The sequence below is a fragment of the Pundamilia nyererei genome, unplaced genomic scaffold, assembly GCF_000239375.1.
Source record: "Pundamilia nyererei isolate P.nyererei 1_Seehausen unplaced genomic scaffold, PunNye1.0 scaffold00102, whole genome shotgun sequence".
Taxonomy (NCBI): domain Eukaryota; kingdom Metazoa; phylum Chordata; class Actinopteri; order Cichliformes; family Cichlidae; genus Pundamilia; species Pundamilia nyererei.
The window spans coordinates 282,139-302,785 of record NW_005187503.1 but is presented as its reverse complement, the minus strand read 5'-3'; the positions used below and the strand labels follow the sequence as shown (position 1 = coordinate 302,785).

General features: G+C 39.2%; 1 long non-coding RNA gene across 1 annotated transcript; it reads left to right on the top strand.

Moving 5' to 3' along the window:
• Positions 1–11,608: 11,608 nt before the first annotated feature.
• On the top strand, positions 11,609–13,817 carry LOC102194762 (uncharacterized). Its single transcript, XR_311931.1, has 3 exons — positions 11,609–11,660; positions 12,070–12,147; positions 13,762–13,817. It is a non-coding gene; the product is annotated as an uncharacterized LOC102194762 (long non-coding RNA).
• The last annotated feature ends 6,830 nt before the right edge of the window (positions 13,818–20,647 follow it).

Below are 20,647 nucleotides of genomic sequence, written 5' to 3'. Positions count from 1 at the left end.
CACACACACACACACACACACACACACACACACACACACACACACACACACACACACACACCAAAAAACACACACATATCCCATTCTGGTCCTGTACATACAGTGTATATGGAGTTTAATTGGTGTTTCAGTGCTCTTTAACGTTCATTGATTGAGTTAATTATGTCCTTAATGAGGACGCTATTTATTCCTAGTTCTAATTAAAGGGTAGTTGCACCACTTAATTGTCAGTGTCCTGGAAATGACCGCAAGTTGAGAACAGCTGTCCTCCGGGATCCAGGTGAATGAACGAGTGTCTGAGTGTCCTTTCTTGGTGTTCAGGCATCGCTGTGTGTAAGTGTGTCTTACAAACACCAGTGCGCAAAAACAAAGAAAGTGATTTAACTGCATGCATGCAACATTTAGAGGAATTGAGCAAAGTAAGAAAATAAAACTGAATACAGATCAAGAGGCACATCCCATGACAGAAATCCTATTGCTAAAAAAGCAATATATTGGCATTCATATATTATGCTCTCATTCTCTTATTATTAGCTCTGCACATCTTTTGTTAAAATGCTGATGTTCACTTAGTTTGCTTTCTTTTTTTTTCTTTTTTTTAAGTTGGAGTGTGTTAAGTTGTCATTGTTAATGAAAAAAGAATCTTTCTTCAGGAGATCATCTCCTCTCACCTTGTCCCTAGTGTGATCTACATCAACCCTCAGCACTATATCCATTAACCTTCTCTGAAGTCTCCTCTTTTGCTTGTGCCTGGCAGCTCTATCTTCAACACCTTTAGTCCTAGATATCCACTATTCCTCCTCTGCACATGTCCAAACCATCTCAGCCTTTTCTCTCTAACTTTGTCTCCAAACTGCTCAACCTGAGCCATCCCTCTGATGTTCTCATTTCTAATTCTGTTCATTCTGTTCGCTCCCAATTGAGATCTGAGCACCTTCACCTCGGCTCCTGTCTTTTCGTCAGTGCCACTGTCTCCAAACAATACATTTTCACAGGTCTCACTACTAGGGATGGGCAATGAGAACTGAGTTCCTACTAGTTCAACTCCTTGGAATTATTAGTCTGCTTACCTTTCAGCCCCAATTACCAGTTCCACTTTAGCTACATTCTGCTGATTTTAGTTTGTGTGCCAGAGAAAAATAGTGGCTCACTCTGCAGCGTGGATATGGACATAACTCTTCTCAATATTGCACAAATTTACGAAAGCATGATGGTAAAATGGAAACTACATCCAGGATAGAAACATCTGGATTATGCAAACATAACTGCAGCTCTTTGCTAGCATCTGCACAGACAGCATGCTAATGCGAGCTAGCCAAAATCCCAGAGTGATGTTAAAGCTGAATGAATGCAGGCCCCAGCCCAGCAACCAGACCCTGAACTTTAACACATAACAAACTGATGAGCAGTCAGGCTGAAGGCTCTGTTTCTACCTGTTCACGTTTCCAAGGATAGATGATTGCTGGTTTTAAATTTTGCTTTGTAATGTCGCTGTCTGCTTCTGTCACTTAGGAACAAGAAACTGAGGCTACAGTCACACAGATTCACCAAAATTGGACAGCAGAAGATTGTAAAGATTTTGTCTGCTCTGATGAACCTCGATTATTGCTGCAAGATTTGTAAAGTTAGAATTTGGAGTAAACAACATGAAGGCACAGATCCATCCTGCTTTGTGACAACTGAATACATTGATTAGGCTGCTGGTGGTGCAATGGTCCAGCATGGTGTAGGGGAAATTTTACAGTTGGGTTAGGGTAAAGGTTCAGTATTTTTAACACCACAGCCTACCTGAATATTCCTGTTGACCATATCTGTCCCTTTAGGGCCACAGTGTATCCATCTTCTGATTTCTGCTGCCAGCAGAATAAGAAATAATTTTTAAAAACTCAAATGATCTCAAATTGGTTTCTTGACCCTGACATTGAGTTCACTGTACTCAAATAACTTCCCCAGTCTTCAGATCCCTGTCCAACAGAGGACCTTTACGATGTAGTGAAACAGTAGATTCACATGCATGTGCAGCGGCAACTGTGTGCTATCATACCAATTTGGACTAAAATTTCTAAGGAATACTTTTCTTTTGTTCTATCATTTACTTTTTTCCCCTTACTGAACTTGTGAAACCACTGCCAAGAATTCAGTATTCATAGCTTACCTGAGATCTCTGTGCTTCACTCCCTGGCTGTAGTATATATATATATATATATATATATATATATATATATATATATAAATTCTTGTCAAACATTTTTCATTTGGAACGTCTTATTCATGTTATGAAAAAAGTACACTGATGAAATGTTAATGATTATTAAATCTTTTGGTGCTTAAATTCTTCAACCTTGCAGAAATGGAATACTTACTGAGAGAGAGAATAAAAGAGAGATGGAAGAAGGGAAAAAGTGAAAGAATGCTAATGATTGATATAAAGCAAGAGAGAAAAAGAGAGAACTAAAAAAACACAGTGCTTAAAAATAATAACCATGTCATGGCCTGATTGGTTTGGTTTTTCCCATATTTAACTCAGTGGACTGGTAAATGAGAGGAAGACAGAGAGAAATGGTGGCCGACTGGAGGAAAGAGGTGGGAGGTTTAAGGAGAACAAAGAGAATATTAAACAAAACTCAGTCAATGGATGGAGAAAAGAGGAGAAAGAGCAAAAGGTTTGTTTTATACAATAAGAAAAGAGTGAGTAAGGGTTATTTTCAGCTAAATGTAACGATTTACAAGTTAGTTTAATGCTGATATTTGTACAGAATTTTGTAGTTTGTCTTAAAAAATAAAAATGAGAATACCACATATTCAGAATAAACACCACCAGCTGTGACAGATTAAATAACACTGGCTGGGTTGTTTGAAGTACTTTGGAAACCCACTTATTTCTCCATGAACAATCAAGAGATGGAGGAACTTCAGTGATAATCCCACTGGTACCGTGCTATCAGTGCCAGCCCCAACCGACACCTGAGGTATTTTAAATGCTGAGCAACTTTGAAATGGTTCTTTCAGTCCTGTGTGGTAGCAATAATGACCCCGGTTAACCAGTAATGCTGTCTGTGCTGGAGACTAGAGAGTTTACTTTCACTCCTGCACTTTTTTTTCAAATGTTTACTTACCTAATTAAATATGGGCCTTCACGCAGGGACTACAGATGAAAAATAATGTTCTTGAAATTAAACAAATATATAAATAAACCACCTCAATGAACTGTTTGATGAAAATTCATCCACTTTAAGAGGCTGACAAGAGCATTCCCAGCTTCTAACTGGGGAGCCTGGAGTTCATGATGTCTGTTTATGTTGTTTAAGCTTTACTTTCAGACCCTGTTTAAGCAGTTTTACCGTGCAGTTCAGTTTAGGTGTAGGTGCATCACTTCGTTTAGTTGTTTAGGTTAAAATACACATTTTTACTGTGTTAAATTCTTTGGGTACCCAGGGTGCCAAGTTTGCACCAATTTAAAGGTAACATCTGCATATATTTAACATTGCAGTGTAAATGTAGGACAAACTGGTAGGACAAAAAGAAAAACCTGTTCTTTTATTGTAAGACGATCACACAGCTTTCCCTTCTGTGGAAAGTTGGGCTTTTTATTTGTAGTGACTAAACAAAGCAGTTTACACTACAGACCATACTCAATCAGCAGTTTGTTTTATGCAACTTATCCCATATCCACAGCCAGTTCAGAAATACCACTTAACCATTTAAATATTCTCATCTTTGGACTTTGGACATCTCAAACCCATTTGAGATGCAATATTTAATTTGGTCTTTAGGTTTCATGTTCTGGGAATCTGTGCAAAACCTAAATTCATCCATTAGTTCTTGAAATATTTCCATATTTTGAAATTTGTTTCAAAATATTTTTCAGTATTTAAGAAAGGTGGATAAACTCACCTTCCAGCTATGGCATAACTGTAATGTTATAAACCTAATCTGTTATAAACCATCAAATGCTGCTGATTTAAGCAACTGCTTTCAATCTATGCCAACATGCAAGTGTGTTTAAGCTACATTCTTTTTAATGGCCACCATGAGGCTATATGTATAACTGCACAAACCTCGTTTAAGCCTATGTGAAAGCAGCTGTGTTTTAGAAAGAGGGTTTTTTTTGGAAGGTTGTCATTGATGATCAGTCTGCTCATTGGGTAATGACGTGTGATTGACATGCCATTAGCCAATAAGTAATCAAAAATCTGTTTTCAAAACACCAATGTGGCAATGAACATGCTCATGTCGTCACAGTAGCCACGTCTGTCTTTTGTACCGTGTGGTTGTAAAATCAAACCCTTCTAAAATCTCATGCCGTAACTTGATGCGGATCTCCCCACAAATGTTACTACAAGTTGTATCGATGCAGCCCACAATAACTGTGATTGGCTTGTTTGGTACTGTTGTTTCTCTTGCTCAGTTCCAGCCACTATTTCGTCAGTTGCCATTTTTTGAATCAACTACAAGACAATGGATTAACTTGAAGAAACAAACTCTACAGCCAGCTGCAGAGAAACACACGCATGCCAGGGCAAAGCGTAAATACCTGCAACGGCATCAGTCACCGTAGGCTACATTGCAGACTCTAAATAGATTCAACACTCAAGTGCAAATTAAGCTTTACCTCCGGGGTCAATGGCCTGATTTTTCTTTAGCTCTGTTAGTGCAGACTGCAGATATCTGAGCCAAGATTTCGGATTTCATCCACCTGTCATCATTTACTTATTGAAGTAAATTTGATAAAGCTAAGAAAAAGGTAAATCTTCATCAGTCTGACCATAGCTAATGGTTAGCTGTTACATTTCCGAAAATACCATCCATGTCTTGCTCTCAGCATTAACCTAAATGCAAGAAAAATGCTGAAACATAGCACATTGATTAGAAAGCGGAGTTTAAATAAAAAACTAAGAGCTTTTCTACAAACATCTTGTCTCTTGATCCACATATTTCTAAGCCAAATCTTTTTATAGAGATTAGAAAAGAACCATATATCCCAGGTGCAGAAATACAGCTGTTGTACCAAAATGAAAGACAAGGTTCAGCAGTTTTCCCAACACGCATTTAAATCCGGACAAAATTCTGTTTACCTTGAATTAAACATTGACTTTAGGTGAGCTGAGGCACACACATACACACACACAAAACCTCACCGAAGGCCGAGGCCACCACAGATACAAATGAAGGCTCTGGTTTGCCTCATTACACCAGCCTTTAGCTGGGCCTGAGACAAAAAAGTAATGAGCAGCAGGACAGTCAGTCATTAGCCTAAATAGCTGCAATGGCAAAGGAAAGTCGTGTTGATCTCAGGAGGTGATGCTTAAACCTCTGTAAGAAAACACTGAGCTTCCTTCTGGGAAAATGTTACACAATTATAAGTCAAACTCCTCCTGCGTTCCCACATAAAATCCTCCCTTTTGTTTGATTATCATTACATGCCGGTCGGTAAAGACTCAGCTTGCAAAGTTTTATTATGCTAAACTTTTGTTGCAGACTATAATATAATGTTATATATTATTCACAGTGAAATGATCTCTCTCCTTCAAGCGCGCAGGACGAAATTGATTCCAAAAGGTGCAGGCCATTAAAGAAAATACAGAGGGAGGAAAACTGTAACACAAACTTTGATTTCATGCTTGTGGTGCGTGCGAGTGAGTTCGGCTCTGAACTCTGATTTTGCGCCTCCAGCAGAGAGAGAGAGAGGGAGAGGAGGAAGAAAGGGGACCTAATATGAATCCAGGAATAAAAAACTCATAACAGCCGAAGGAGAGTTTCATTCCTGATTGAATGTTTATTGACATAAAACCTGTGTCAGTGCTGACAGCGTTGGGAGGCCGAGTCATTTCAGAGAGTGAAAATTTCATAATAACACACAGCTCCTCTGGCACTTTTCATTCACAGGAAAAAACAGCATGAAAATATATGTTTGAAAGGGATTTAAGGTTTGATCTGGTTTAGATGATGGGTCTAAATCAGATCTCAGGTTGAGTTGTAACTTGAATCGGTACCCAGTTGGGTATTTATTTCAGAGCCAAAGGTTTTGCTTCCTTATTAACACCATCAAAATCAAAACAACCAAAACACTGCACGTGGGTTATAAAAACAAACAAATAAAACAAACAAAAAATAAGATGGGGATGGCTCAGGAAGTACTGGCTGGTAGTTTTAAAGAGCGCAGTAAGGGTAGAAAGAGCTATGTGAGTACCAGCCCGATTACTACTGATTAAAATGCAAAAAATCTTTGTTGGCTGTGGTCTAAAAATAAATAAAATAAAACTGATTCAGCCAGTAAATCCTGCGTAACATCAACGCTGCACATAAATATTCCAAACTGCGCCAGAATATTGCTTGAAGCTTTTCAACGAGTCATTAAAAATACTAAATAAAACATGTGTCTCGTTTCCAAGAGCTCCATGAACAGCTCATGTTAGTCTAGCAGCTGTTGCTGGAGACTTTCAGTCTGACCCTCTGGTCGTGTGTCACAAGCCAGACCACGCTGCCACAGCAAAAGAGAGACTTGCAAATTCCTATTTAAAAAGTCTAAATCATCACACACTATATTGCTAAAAGTGTTCGCTCGTCTGCCGTCACACATATGAAATTACACGACATCCCATTCTTAAACCAAGGGGTTTAATATCATGTCGATCCTTTGGAGCTATAATGGCTTCAGTTCCTCTGGGAAAGCTTTCCTCAAGGTTTAGGAGTGTGTTTTTCAGGGATTTTTTTTGACCATTCTTTCAGAAGTGCATTTATGAGATCTGACACCGATGTTGGATGAGAAGGCCTGGCTAGTAGTCTCCGCTCTAATTTATCCCAAAGGTGTTCTGTCGAGTTGAGGTCAGGAGTCTTTGCAGGCCAGTCAATTTCTCCCACACCAAACTCTCTCATACATGTCTTTATGGACCTAGCTTTGTGCACTGGTGCACAGTCATGTTAGAACAGGAACTGTTCCCACAAAGCTGGGAGCATAAAACTGTCCAAAGTTTTCTTTGGAGTTCCTTTCATGGGAATTAAGGAGCCGGGCTCAACTCCTAAAAACAACCCTACACTATAATCCCCGTTGCATCAAACTTTCCTATAAGTTCTGTTCTCCTGGCAATGGCTAAACCCAGACTTGTCCATCTGATGCCGGATGATTCTCAGTCCAGAGAACACGAGTCCAGTAGCAACAGGCTTTACAAGACTTGGGTGTATTTGCTCAGCCATGGAAACCAATTCTATGAAGCTCTCTATGTACTGTTCCTGAGCTAATATGAAGGCTACATGAAGTTTGCAGGTATGTAGCAATTGACTTTGGGGAAAGTTGGCAACCTTTGCACCTTAGTATCTGCTTACCCCGCTCTAATGAGGTTCAGATGAGTGGATTTCTGCATAAAGCAGGTGAGATTTTGACTGCCAGGTTCTTCTGTTTTGTGAAACAATTGTTGAAAGGCGGCACCAGAAAATAAAGAACACTTAAAAGAAACTTGAACAGTCTGCAGATGCTGTCTTCCTATCACTTTCCATGCTGCTTATGTCATGCTACTTCACATTCCCAATCACTTCAGTTTGTTATAATAACACTGGCTGTTGACTGTGGAATATTTAGTAGTGTGGAAATGTCATGACTGGACTTGTTGCACAGGTGGCATCCAATCACACGACAACGCTAGAATTCACTGAGCTCGTGAGAGTGGCCTGTTCTTTCACAAATGTTTGTAGCAACATCAAACTGTCAATAAAGTCATAACTGCATTGTTAGGAATAAAAACTGGTTTATAGTTTGAAGTCTGCACATTCGACACAAGTTGAAATAGAAATTCAGCGACGCTGCTACGTCACTTTAAATCGATTGATTTGAATGTGCCGGTGCATTAGCCGAGTCCAGAGGGTTAAAAAAAAACAAAGAAAGGCCTTCAACTAACCATCAGTCATTAGTATTAGTGGTGTAAGTGAGTGCATGAGTGCAAAGATACTGTATGCAATGTTGTTTAGTGCAAGAAAACAAACCGAACGGCAACTGGAATCCTTAAAAGGTTCGCACACAGAAACTAAGCTATGAAGGCTTTTGTAGCGCTCTGGCCCACTGGGCACGCCTGTTGCCAGTGCTGATGATTGGAAACAAGCCACATCTTCTCAAAACAAAAACAAACAAACAAACAAACTGCCACAAACATAGGCTGAAAAGAAGGGGAGGTAGAATGGAGCGGTTCTTCACTTGTGTTCATGGTAATGAGTGAAATATTTGTGGAACAGAGAATAATGGAGAATAGTTTCTGGGCAGCAATGGAGAACTGTGGCACAGTGGGACTTTGGGAAATTTTTCACAATAAAAAAGTTATTACTGCCAAGCTTATTCTTCTGAAAGAGCGAAATCCTACTGAGGTTACAAAAATTGCAGGAACTTAAGGTATCATTTCAGTCTAATTTTAGAAAGGCGCATTCCTTATTCTCCTTAGATTTCTTTCTTGACTGTAATATTGAAATTATGTCTGTAAATTATCTATCTATCTATCTATCTATCTATCTATCTATCTATCTATCTATCTATCTATCTATCTATCTATCTATCTATCTATCTATCTATCTATCTATCTAGTGATGAAGGCACTTTTCAGTTGAAGTGTCCACATTTTCCAAGCCTTCCAGCATATCAGCCAGTGAGACCAGGAGCATGTTGGTCAACATCCACATTGTTGTACACATGAATCCGTTCCCCAGAGGAAGAAGATCAAGGTGGAATTCTGCTATAATGTTTTGATAAACCCGAGGGAGAATGTTTTTTGACACTCAAACAAAGCCTTGGCTTGGCTCACCACCTGTTTCACTTGCCAGATTTGCCTGAGTGTAACTTTGTCCACCTCTTTAAAACATTTGTTAAGTTGAAAAACTGCTGCTTTGACACACTAAAGGAGATCTGCATCCATAAAAGGATAGGACATAGGCTGGTGAAACCCCAACACCACCACCTTGTAGTGCCAGCTGGAAACAAGGATCCTTGGTCCTTGGCCAATGGTGTGGGTCTCTGGTGACAGATGATACAACAAGTCTGTCAGGGCATCTTTCGTGGAAAGATGGAAACATGGAACGTCAACTCGATTTGAATCAACATGATAGGGCGTCCCCCCTCGCCGGAGCAACGTGAGAAATACACAAAGGCTATCTGCTCAAGGACGGAGCAGGCCAAAGAAGATAGTCCATCATCATAAGATCAACAAGACAGTCATACGGCCAGTGGCCCTTAATGGAGTGGAACGCGGGCCTCAATGCTCCTCAATGCTATGGAGATGAAACTGCCACAACGAATGAAGCTGTTCAAAAACGACTCGAACTTGCCCCAATGAAAAAGAAGATGAGGGAAGTGCGCCTATGGTGGTAGGGACACGTCATGCACACTGAGGAGAATTCAGTGTCAAGATCAGCCCTCTGACTTGATCCTGGAGGCCGCCGACCGCGAGGAAGACCGAAGAAGCGGCGGATGGACGCAATCACTGAAGACATGCGCGCAGTGGATCTCGTCCCAGAGGACACCAAGATCGATCCAAATGGAGAAGACACGCAGCGGATCCCGAGCAGGGAGGACGCTAGGAAAGAGAGAAAAAGACAGAGCAGGACTACCAGTGAGATATCTAAAAATAGCATCTGTGTTGATTGAACATGGTCCAGGGATGCAGGAAAGATTAATTTGAACAGGAGATCAGTCAAATTTAAGTCAGTTAAGATTTACGAATTTCTCTCTCTCTCTCGCACGCACGCACGCACACAAATATATATAAAGTATAACTTTTGCTCATGTAATGCTTTCGATTCCATTTAAAGTTCGCCGTCATTCACATCTTCTGTTTGTTTTTCTCCTGCAGACAGCATTTGTCATAAATGCAGTAAAAGTTTACACAGGTTCATTTTCCCTCAGCTGAAATGTGCTGAGTCTTCGCTCCCTTTGATGGACAGAGATATTACACCTCTCTGACTCTGAGGGCAAATCTTGCAGCAATAACAGTTTTCCAGCTCACAGCATAGCTCACCTTTCAGGCACAGGCGCTGTGTTATGAACTGGATAAAAGTCTGCCTGCTGTTGCTTTTATGTTGCAACCACTGTAAACAATGTCCACACACTGATTAACTTTCACCATTTTTTCTTATTGTTCTTAAGTATTCCTCTACTTGTTTCACTTATATCCTTTGCTTTATATCTGCTCTGTTAAGCCCTTACATTTAATTTTCCCTACCTCTTGTAGGGTGTCCACATCCTGCACATCCTAAAAAAATATGTCTCACATTTTGATTGTCTGTGGTTTTAAAAAGTTAACGCTATGAGACAGACACTTTTATAAAGCCTGGTTTTTATCCAGTAGCAATGAAGAAGCAAGTGGAGACTCTCGGTATGGGTCAAGTGCAGGTTAACCTGGCAGTTGAGAACTATTTTAACAGTTATTAGTATAAAAAAAGTGAATTAATGGGTGTAGGAAAATGGACAGAACACCACCAGGACTAGTTTTCTTTGATACTCTTTGCACTGAGTGTGAGTTGAAAAAGTCTCACATATCACTGATAAAGTCCAATTTAAATTTAAATTTTCTGTTGTTTGTTTTTTAATTCTTCAGGGACATATGTTTGGCTTTTCTTCCTTCTGTTCAGTATAGACCTTTTGCATGCCATCCATCCCAAACAAGTGCTCTGGTCTCTAGAGGTTAAATCAAAATATAACTTTTTCAAGAAACTGCAAAAAACATATCTGGAGTGGAAGCCACGTCTGGACTTCAACTGGAACATTGTGACACCTTGATTGTTTTCTCACTCAGCCATTCTGTTATAGATTTGCTGCTGTGCTCTTGCATGATCCAGTTTCGGCAGAGCTTTAGGTGTCAGACAGATGGCCTCATATTTGACTTTAGAATACTTTGGTTTACAAAGTCAAATGGTTGGTTCAATGACCGCAACAAGCCCTAATCATCATGCCTGCACCATCGTGCTTAACAGTTGATGTGGTGTTTTTGGTTTTCTTGATTTGGATTCTGTGCATTAAACATGCAGAAGTATTGTAGTTTGCTCATACGTATCTTTGCAAACCCAAGTCGTGCTGCTATGTTCTTTCTTAGAGAGAGGGATCCTGGTAGCATACTTTACATTTGAGATGTTAAACAAGGCCTCTGGAGTGTGACCTAGGGGTGAATTTGCTTAAACATCTACCTTAGGAAATGTATTGTTTGAACACTCACCTGAATGTTCCATACCAGTAAACTGCCAAGTCTTCTGCTATTATACACTGATGATTAATTAATCAAGTGCATTTGATTATCTATTCCTATGGAAGCAGTAAGAGTGTACTGAGATATCCACATGACCTTAGGAACAGGAAGGTTGACCTGAATGTGAATAGTACTACTTTCACTAAGCATGCCATCAGTAATCAGTGAAATAAACGTTATTGACCTACCTTTATTCTTTAAATCGTACATGCAGATGACAAATCAAACAGAAATCACCTAGAGCAACAAGAAAAATATAATAGCTTCAACTTAAAATCTATTAATAATTGATCTCTGTTACATAAACTCTTCGGTATGTTGGTCAACATTTCAGACGTCTGGACTCTGAAACCAAACAAATGGGTTGTTTGCTTTTTTCTGTTGTTGCTGTTGCAAAAAGCTCCTCGCTCCTCACAGGCTGAATCATTTCCTTCACATTCACAGGTGAGTGGCTGCAGGGATTTGTGATAAAAATAACGAGGTAGAAATAATTTTAAAATGTCTAATGTACTCACAGTTGATTTTTTTTTCTTTCCCTGATTTCTGCCTGTTGTTTTGTCCTCTTTAGTTTCTTCTGGTATTACTTGAAAATTTTGTTACCTATTTTTTAATTTTGTTTGATAAAATAACAAAAAACATTTAAAGTCAGTGAGCGTGAACCGAAATCAGGGAGACTTGTTTCATTAAAAATACCCCAAATCTTGTCCGAACTGTAAACGGCAGCATGAGTGTGTGTGTGTGTTTCGAGTCCCTGAATGTGTTATCCATTTTTTTTATTTGCACAAAGTCAAATCCCTGCCTCTTATCTCGGCGTGACAATGCTGGAAACTCTGCTTTTTGTTTTGGTTTTCAGACGTGACAGTCCTTTCAATCACGATGAGGAGCTCTGTGGTGTTTTGCCTAGCTGTCAGCTTTGCCATGTTTGGATTTGGTAAGGGGAAAAAAGGAACTCTTTTATTTTTTTTTTCCTAAAAAGTGCAGCCAAGTGGGGCTAAGTCACAGAGATTATCAGCCTGAGGGAACATTTTAGCAGATCACTGTGCTGTTTGCATGTTCTGCTGTCATGTCATGTGCCTCCACTTCACACTACAAATATTAATTCACGTCTCTGGACATGCCGTTTGCTTTGTGCAAAGTTGGATTGCTGTTTTTTTTTTCTATATTTTTGGGGGGTTTCTTTTATTGACAAGTTCCTAAAATATTAATGAAATATAGCAAACATGAGGCTACTGCACATGTTTTTCAGATTTTTACAGTCCATGAGACTTTTATTTTGCCTTTGCCTTAAAGAAAAAGTTGTGAAATATACTCATTTTCTTTCCTGCAAAAACAGAAAACAGTGCTCCATCCAAAGTCATGTAATCAGTGTGAACACACCAGAATTATCAGTTTAGTGTCACTTAATTTCCAGAGAAGGTTTAACATTTTATTGTCTGCCTTGAAGCACTTCCTTACTATCAAAGACACCCTCGTAAACCAATTAATGCATTTTGGGGCAATTTGGGGTGCCAACCTTCATGTCCCCTTTTTAAATGCCTTCACTTTCCTTCAGGGCTTTCTTCATGTTGATTTTCAGGAGCCCAAAGTGGCCATATTTAGACAAAAGCTAAATCCAGCTAAACTTAGTTAGAAAGCCACATCCATAGACTCTATGAATGCAACACAAAAAAGGTACTGCAGGTCATCTACCCGTTGGAAGGTTGGTGGTTTGATCCCCAGCTACTCCAAATGCATGTTGAGGTATCATTGAGGTATCCTTGAACAAGTTACTGAACCTTGTGTGTGAGTATGTGAGTATGTTAGACAAAAGGCTTAGATGTAGAAAAAAGCACTTGTATGAATGCGTGTGTAAACGGATGAATGAGGTGCAGGTGCTTGTGCCGAGACACCTGTCAGTCAAAGGACCCACACTCTGAACTTTGAGTCTGCAGGCATGTTTATTTATTAAAAAAAAAAAACTATAATATTAACATGAGAGACCCTGGGATTCACTCACTTTTTGAGACAGCCTAGTGGTCATTAGAGGAACTTTAGAGGAACTGCAGTTTTTGGCAATCAGCGGTGGTTTTATATATGAGACCTGGGGGTTGCCAATTATGGAGGGCCAAAGTATGTCAAAATGAATTTAAATAAATACATCATCCAACAATTTAATGAGTAATTAATTTATTAATTAAATAAAATCAGTTCATTTATTGAAAACATTTAAGACATTTTTTATTTCCATTTTTAATCAATTAATGCCAGATTTAATTAATAATATAATTAGTTAATTAATTATTTCCAGTTTTCATACTGACACATTTTATTCATTATTTAACGATGTATTTATTTAACTCATTTTGGCACTCATGGCCCTCCATAGTCCTTTAATCATTATGAAAACTGAGTGACTATTTGAGCTGTTTTAGAGCTCTTTTCTTAAAGCTTGTTCTCAGGCATGAGCATCCTTAAATACATCATAAATAAATAAAATTCCCAACCACTGACTAAATCTAAATCTAATCTAAAGCTAAACAATGTGAACTCTGCAACTCCTCTCCAGGCCTCTCGCTGCAGTGTTACTCTTGCCCGGGCGGGTCTTCCCAGAACTGTGCAGTCAAGCAGGAGTGTAGCCAGGGGAAGGACTCCTGCCTCAAACTCACCAGTGGTGGTAAGCATTGTTCAGGACAAAAGACAAACATAAATCTGTCTATAGCACGAGTGTGTTAAACAACTTATTATGGAATGAAGGGATTACCTAATAAGGTGAAGAATGCATTTTTCATTAAACTGTGACACATTGCTCTTAACAGTAATGATAATAATAACAGTGATCCACTGACAAACACAAAAGCAATTCTGGATTTTGCATTCTTTTGTTTGCGTTTTACTAAATTTCAGCAATATTGAAAAACTTCATTTGAATTATAAACAAATTCAATTTATTAGAAAGTAAGAAAACATATTTCCTGCACAGATTCTATTTGGAAAATGCTTCTTTTCAAAGTTTTATTAGTTTTTTGTTAAAATTGGCTATTGTGCAAGTTATTTCAAATCAAAATTCACAATTGTATGTATTTGTTAATCTGACAATACTGACGTCGCACTGCCTCACCTCAGGCAAGACCTACACTGAATGTTTGCGGTATGCAGACTGTGACTTCATGACTCTGGCTGTCAGATACTCCCTCCCTGACTTCACCTTCTCCTGTTGTCAGAAAACACTCTGCAACGGTGAAGAAAAGACTTTGCTTGAGAAATTGAAAGATTTGTTTGGTTAAATGATTAAAAAGAAAGAAAGAAATCAAGTAAAAAGGTTGATTCTTATGTAACACTTAATTCTTTTGCTGCATTTACTAATTGTTATAGGCTGAACAATAAAGTCTTAAATTGTGTGCTGACTTTGACGTGGACTTTTTGGACGAGTTGCAAACAGTCACTGCCTTTCTGTAGGAAGTGCGCTTTTAAGATCAGACACTGGGGTGAACAAAGCAGCGATGAAACATCTTAACATTTGACTGATCTGATGTCAGGGACAAACATGGGAGGAAACTGGAAGGTTCGCTGGTGCATTCCTGCTGGTGTGGTGTGCCGCAGACCATATGCCTTTCTACATTCATCCACACCGCATACTCTGCACATGAACTAATATCTGTCTGATACAAAGAAAAACAAAGGAGACTAGGATGCACCCAAAAGAATATTAAGCTGCATTTAAGCAAGAAAAAAATTGTCCTTGAAGTTATCTTTTCTTTTGTCACTGTTGGGTTTTTTTTTTTTTTTGGTAGTTGAAACCTTTTGGTCAGCTGGGGGAATTTCTTTGATGCCTTGGTGTCTTCTCTCTGTGCTTGTGTGGGCTTTCTTCCTTCTATAGTCCCACGTAATGTAAGTTAGATCAGCTGGGTGATTTTACATTAGATTCAGGTAAGGATTTAAGTGTTTTCTCACTTTATTACTGGACTGGTGACCTTTCCCACCTTGCTCTTTGTCAGGTGGAACCACATTTGACCCTCAGAACCATCTTAATTGTTCATGGCACACATTCAACAAGGTGCTGGAAACATTCCACTGTGTTCATAAATGCTCTTCTGCATCCTTTGGTTGTAATGAGTGATTATTTGAGTTATTGTTGCCTTCTTATCAGCAGTTTAACCATTTTTCTTTGACCTCTGGCATCAATTAGGTATTCTCTCCTTGAGAACTGCACCTCACTTGATATTTTCTCCCCATAGATGATTGTGTAGTAAACTTCAAAGTCACTTAAATCACCTTTCTTCTCCTTCTGATGCTCACTTTGACCATGCCTACATAAATGCACTGAATTGCTGACATGCCACTGGCCGATTTGATATTTGCTTTAATTAGCTGCATAACAGATATACCTAACTAAGGTCATTTTCTTTTGACTTGATGATTTCGTTCTAAGATTTTCCTTTCTTTCGGTATTATTGTAATTAATAAATTTGGAGCATGAATAATTTAATATTATATATTTTCCTAAAATGACCTCGAACACTTTCATAAATCCTTGATATTATTTTGACTATTGCCTACACAATAAACACTGTTTGCTGTGACACTTCACATCAAGTTGCGGCATCCATCCATCCATTTCTATTTTTTGGTCGGGTCTCAGTGGCAGAAGGCTAAAAAGAGTATTCCAGACATTCCCTTCCCAAACCTTCAGGAAATCCCAAGTTTGTCCCAGGGCAGATGACTCTTGTCAAACGGATGCCCCAAAATTCTCATAGAAGAGGGAGATAGAAGGCACCCTAACCCAAGTATGTATGTAATTTTAATACAACTACACTGGACTGATGAATTATTTGGCCATGATCAAACAGCCATATTGATTAAACCACAACAAGTACACAGATTCATTAATGATGTAATATCATGATTGAAGGTTTTACTCCATCCGCGTTTGCAAAAGCACTCTGTACAAGTTTTGAATCAGTCTACAGTCAGAAATCAGCCTGTTAGACTGCCAGAGTGTCTGCTGCAGCCCTTGAATAATAATTAAAAGCGAACAGAGTTTCTAAGCAAACTGCAATATTTGCCTCCAGCCAATTACAGAATAATGTGAAGAAGACAGAAATGTATGTGCGTGACTGTCTGGGGCCTGTTTCTGCAGCAGTGAGCGAGTACAGTGTCTTAATTTGTTGACTTTAATTAAAAGACGGACAACATCTGTTACCTGGAACCGTGAGTGTGTGCGCCCGTGTGTGTTTGCCTAACGCTCTATCCTCAAGAGGTCTTCACACATCACAAGACAAGATTGACAGGTTATATTCTGTGAGTAAAATCCACATCTTTTCACGTGGAAAGTGAAAGGTTATATGATACACATCCATGCACAACAAGGCATGGTGGCATTGTGTGCAAATATGCGTGCGCGTGTTTGCGTGCATGTGAGTGCGTGAGCATTGTACAACCCCGTCCAGGTGGCCAGATAATTAAAAACATTTCTCACACTTGATTTTACATCGCAGCCTCAACGCTAACATCTGGCTGATCAAGAGAGGAAACGACCAGGTGTCTGTGCACGTGTGTGAAAGAGTGTGTGTGTCTGTGTTGATTAAATTATTTTGTTATGTAATCAGAGGATAACAAAGACTAATAAACTAAGAAACAACTAGAGTCATGACCAGACGTTTTTGCAGAGGCACAAGTGTTTCTATTTCACAAGTTTCAAAGTCTTTAAGGGCAAATAAATCAAATTCAAGGAAAGAGTTAATATTTACAGAGTTGACCCTTGCTTTTGGACCAAATCCTGATCAATGGCGATCCATTCCCCCTTATCAGTGCACCAAGTTGATGCAGCTGATTGGCTTCGGCTTGCCCACTCCCTTTTTTAAGGACTAACCACACTAAAAATGTCCCAAAGGACTAACTTCCTCCAGTGATCCTGGGGAATCTGGAAAATCCAGGGGAATTTGGTCAGAATTTTCCAGCATGGCAGGACACCGTGTTACGAGGCAAAAAGTGATAGCTATGTCTCGTAGAGCATTAAATTAGCATTCTACAGCCATGGCCAGGAAAATCTATGTGCAGTCCTGAAAAACGTATCAGACAAGCAGAAGCCACTATGACCTGATCATGCAGAAATCAACTGCAAACAGGATTAGGCCCTCAACCTGATATCCAGGTTATTATACAGACCTGCCAAAGTTATGAAGAATAAGGGTGGGCAGTATAAATGCTGACTCTTTGCCAATTAAAGTCTTTAAATCCCATGAAATGCCTTCAATTGTTCTTTATGATATTATAGAAACATGTAAGATCAGCTCTAAACTAAAACTAAAGCTTCTGATTTTCCCGAGCCTCAGCTGCGACACCTTTTTACTTATCTCCTCATTAGTGATCAATATTTAAAGACCGACTTTATCTTCCTCTCTCTGTCAGGTTGGTGTTGCCTCCACGGTGGTAATTGTCTTCTTCATGCTTAGAACTAGCTTCTGCCCAGTTACCTGTTTTCATTGATAGTGTTTATCCTCAAGTTATCTTGAGGTCTTTTAAATCTGCTGTCAGTCTCTGGGTGCAGCTTCACGAGTCATTTAGTGAACATGACCCACATGCAGTAAATACAGTAAGCAAGAAATTGTCACTCATCACGGTGTTGCTATAGGAGTCCCCCATGTCCTCCAGGTATGGACTTGCCTTCTTTCTTTCGCTCTCTCTTTTCCTCCTTTGTCAGTGGATCAGCATGTGGGTGGAACTAACCACCAGGAGAGGGTGTCATCCAGTCCGTCTCAATCACTGGTAGTACTTCAACCAGGCTCTCATTGCCAAGCTGTTATCCTCCTCAGCGTGGTAGTGTATCTCAGGCAGCGTTGCAGTTTTTATTAATAATCTGCTTGCCCTGCAATTCTGTACCTGTACTTTCCAGCTTGTCTCCTCCTGCTTTGTAGGGAATTTTGTTTGCTGTGGCTAACCCACTTCCAATGCGCTCTCTGGAAACTGAGAAACTGGAGGTGGAGCCTGTGGAAAGGATTGAAGAGCTAAAAAAGAAAGCAGGACTTACCTGAGGTTGCCCATACTGTTCACGCGCACTTGCAGCCACCCAGCGCTTATTCATATTGAATTAAAAGGATATGCATCTTCATTCTTCATGATTGTAAATAAAATGGGGAACCACTCATAAAAGCCCTGACCACACCGTTTCTGGAGGTCAAAAATCCACACAGACTTTCTAGTTCTCAATCAGTTAATGAGTGATAAAATCAGTCATGTTTCAAAAACAATAGCTTGAAGTTTCTTGTTGTTTTGGAGGTAAAACGTTTTATCTTCTTTCTCCAGGTACAACAGCTGTGTTCAAATCCTCTGTAAAGATTAATGAATAGATTTCAGAAACAACAAAGGAAAACGGAAAGCAGAGGAAACTGATGTCTCAGTAGGTCTGATCATCTTTTAAGACTGACAGGGAGAAAAGCTTGCTGCCTCAGAGTCGAGCGCATTTCACAGACAAACCCATGTTGTGACACCAAAGGAAAAAACAACAGCTGACACGCTAAAAGCCTTTGTTCAACCACTGAAATGCCTATACAAAGCTGGTTTTGAGGCCTGAAGCATCGTGCGTCAGGATTTTACCTGCGATCTATAAACAGCAACCGTAATCAGACAGAATATCAGCTGCTTTTTAAAACGTAGAAGCCTGTTTTTAATTAACAGCAGATGTTCTTAGGTGTTGTAACAACAGGATGCCTCAGTCAATAATTAGAGTTTAACACTAGTATCCCCTGGTGATGGAGTTTTGTGTTTCCCTCCAAACCCCTGCCTTAGTGAACTGCAACAAAGTCATGTAGACTTAAAGCTTTTTTTTTCTTAATACCAGTGATTGCAAATTTTGTGTATCATGAAAAAATTTTAACGCTTTGTTGCGATGTGCATTGGCTTGAGAAAAAAAAAGAAACGAGGTTTCTCCCAATTAAATTTGATTTATATGGCAGCGCTTACTCTAAAAACTATAATGTATTTGTTGTCAAAAACATTTTGTGCATTTGTTTTTTCTAATATTTCATGACTCATCTCATTTATAGTTTGATTTATTTTATTTTAGTTATTATTTACAAGGAACATAAAACAGCTTCAACATATTTTGTTGTTATCCTTTTATTTCCCCTGCATTAGTATGCATACTGTACTACATAACCACATTCACTGTTGGGCTTTGAGAACTAATTAAAAAAATAGTTTGACATATTTGTAGAATAGCTTATTCCATTTCTATATCTTCTCTTAATACAATACTGGAGCTTGCAGCTGTAGACAATGAAGACAGCCTTGATTTAAACAACTCAGGGGTTTGCTTTGATAGCTTGCGAAACTACCGATAAATAGGGTTAGGTACCGAACTATGTACTTTTTAAGGTAGGTACACTTTTAAAAACTTAACACAGACAACGCTCTCTTCAACCTTTCTCATGCAAAATGCAAAGCTGCCCATGGCAACACATCTAATCTGAGGAAACACCTGCTCAAACATGAAATAGATCTACAAGCTAAAGAGTGTGCTGTATTTTATCACCTGAAAGCAGAATTCACTAAAGGACCTGCAGCTAACTTTAACATGTATGCTGCCAGGGTATAAGAAGTTAAACCTGTGAATGATTAAACTTTTAGTGAGATATCGACAGCTGCATCGACATCTTCTTCAGGTAATTAATTAGCTTGCTGGATAAGTTGTCATTAGAGAAACAGCCAATCCAAATTAGGAAGCAGGAGTGGTGGAGATGGTTGTAGTTGTTGTTCAGGCTTGTGCACCATTTGGGAACTTTGTGTAAGGCACTTTTGGCTTTGGATTTGTTTGCTATTTATTTAGGTTTTTATTGGCTTTCTACTTTTGCACTTGAAGTCAACTGGAAATCCTCCCACACTTGCCAGTTTCTGTTTCCTGGACCAGGAAACAGCTCTCTGCTGCTCTGGTACCAATACACTCATAAACCACCTTGTCCTCAAACATGGTGTTTGCTAAAGACAGTTCCTGCTTACCTTAGAAGCCCAATAAAATACAGTCTTACAGGGGAAACCCTCTCACACCTCTGAAATAAACTCAGTAATCAGCAAGGGGCTTGTGAGTATCCCCACAGCTGCACATTGCCTCTCCAGTCTGATACCTACACCAGCTTTGGTTTCTCTCTGAATGATGTCTAGCTCTGTGTCTTTAACTGCTTGACAACTGACGTATTTTTCTTCTGCAGATTCTCCAAGATAAGCACTAAGTGGCATAAAAAGCATTATAAACGCTTCATTCCTATTTCTATATCAGCAGGTGTCAACAGGCTGTTAAAGTTCTTAAAAGTCTTGCAGCAAAGCCACATGTCCACTAATGAGCTTCACTGTTCATCTAAATAAACCACTGGTTTGTAACTGTGTCATTCTGGTAATCAATTCAGTTCAATTCAATTTTGTTTATATAGCGCCAAATCACAACAAAAGTTGCCTCAAGG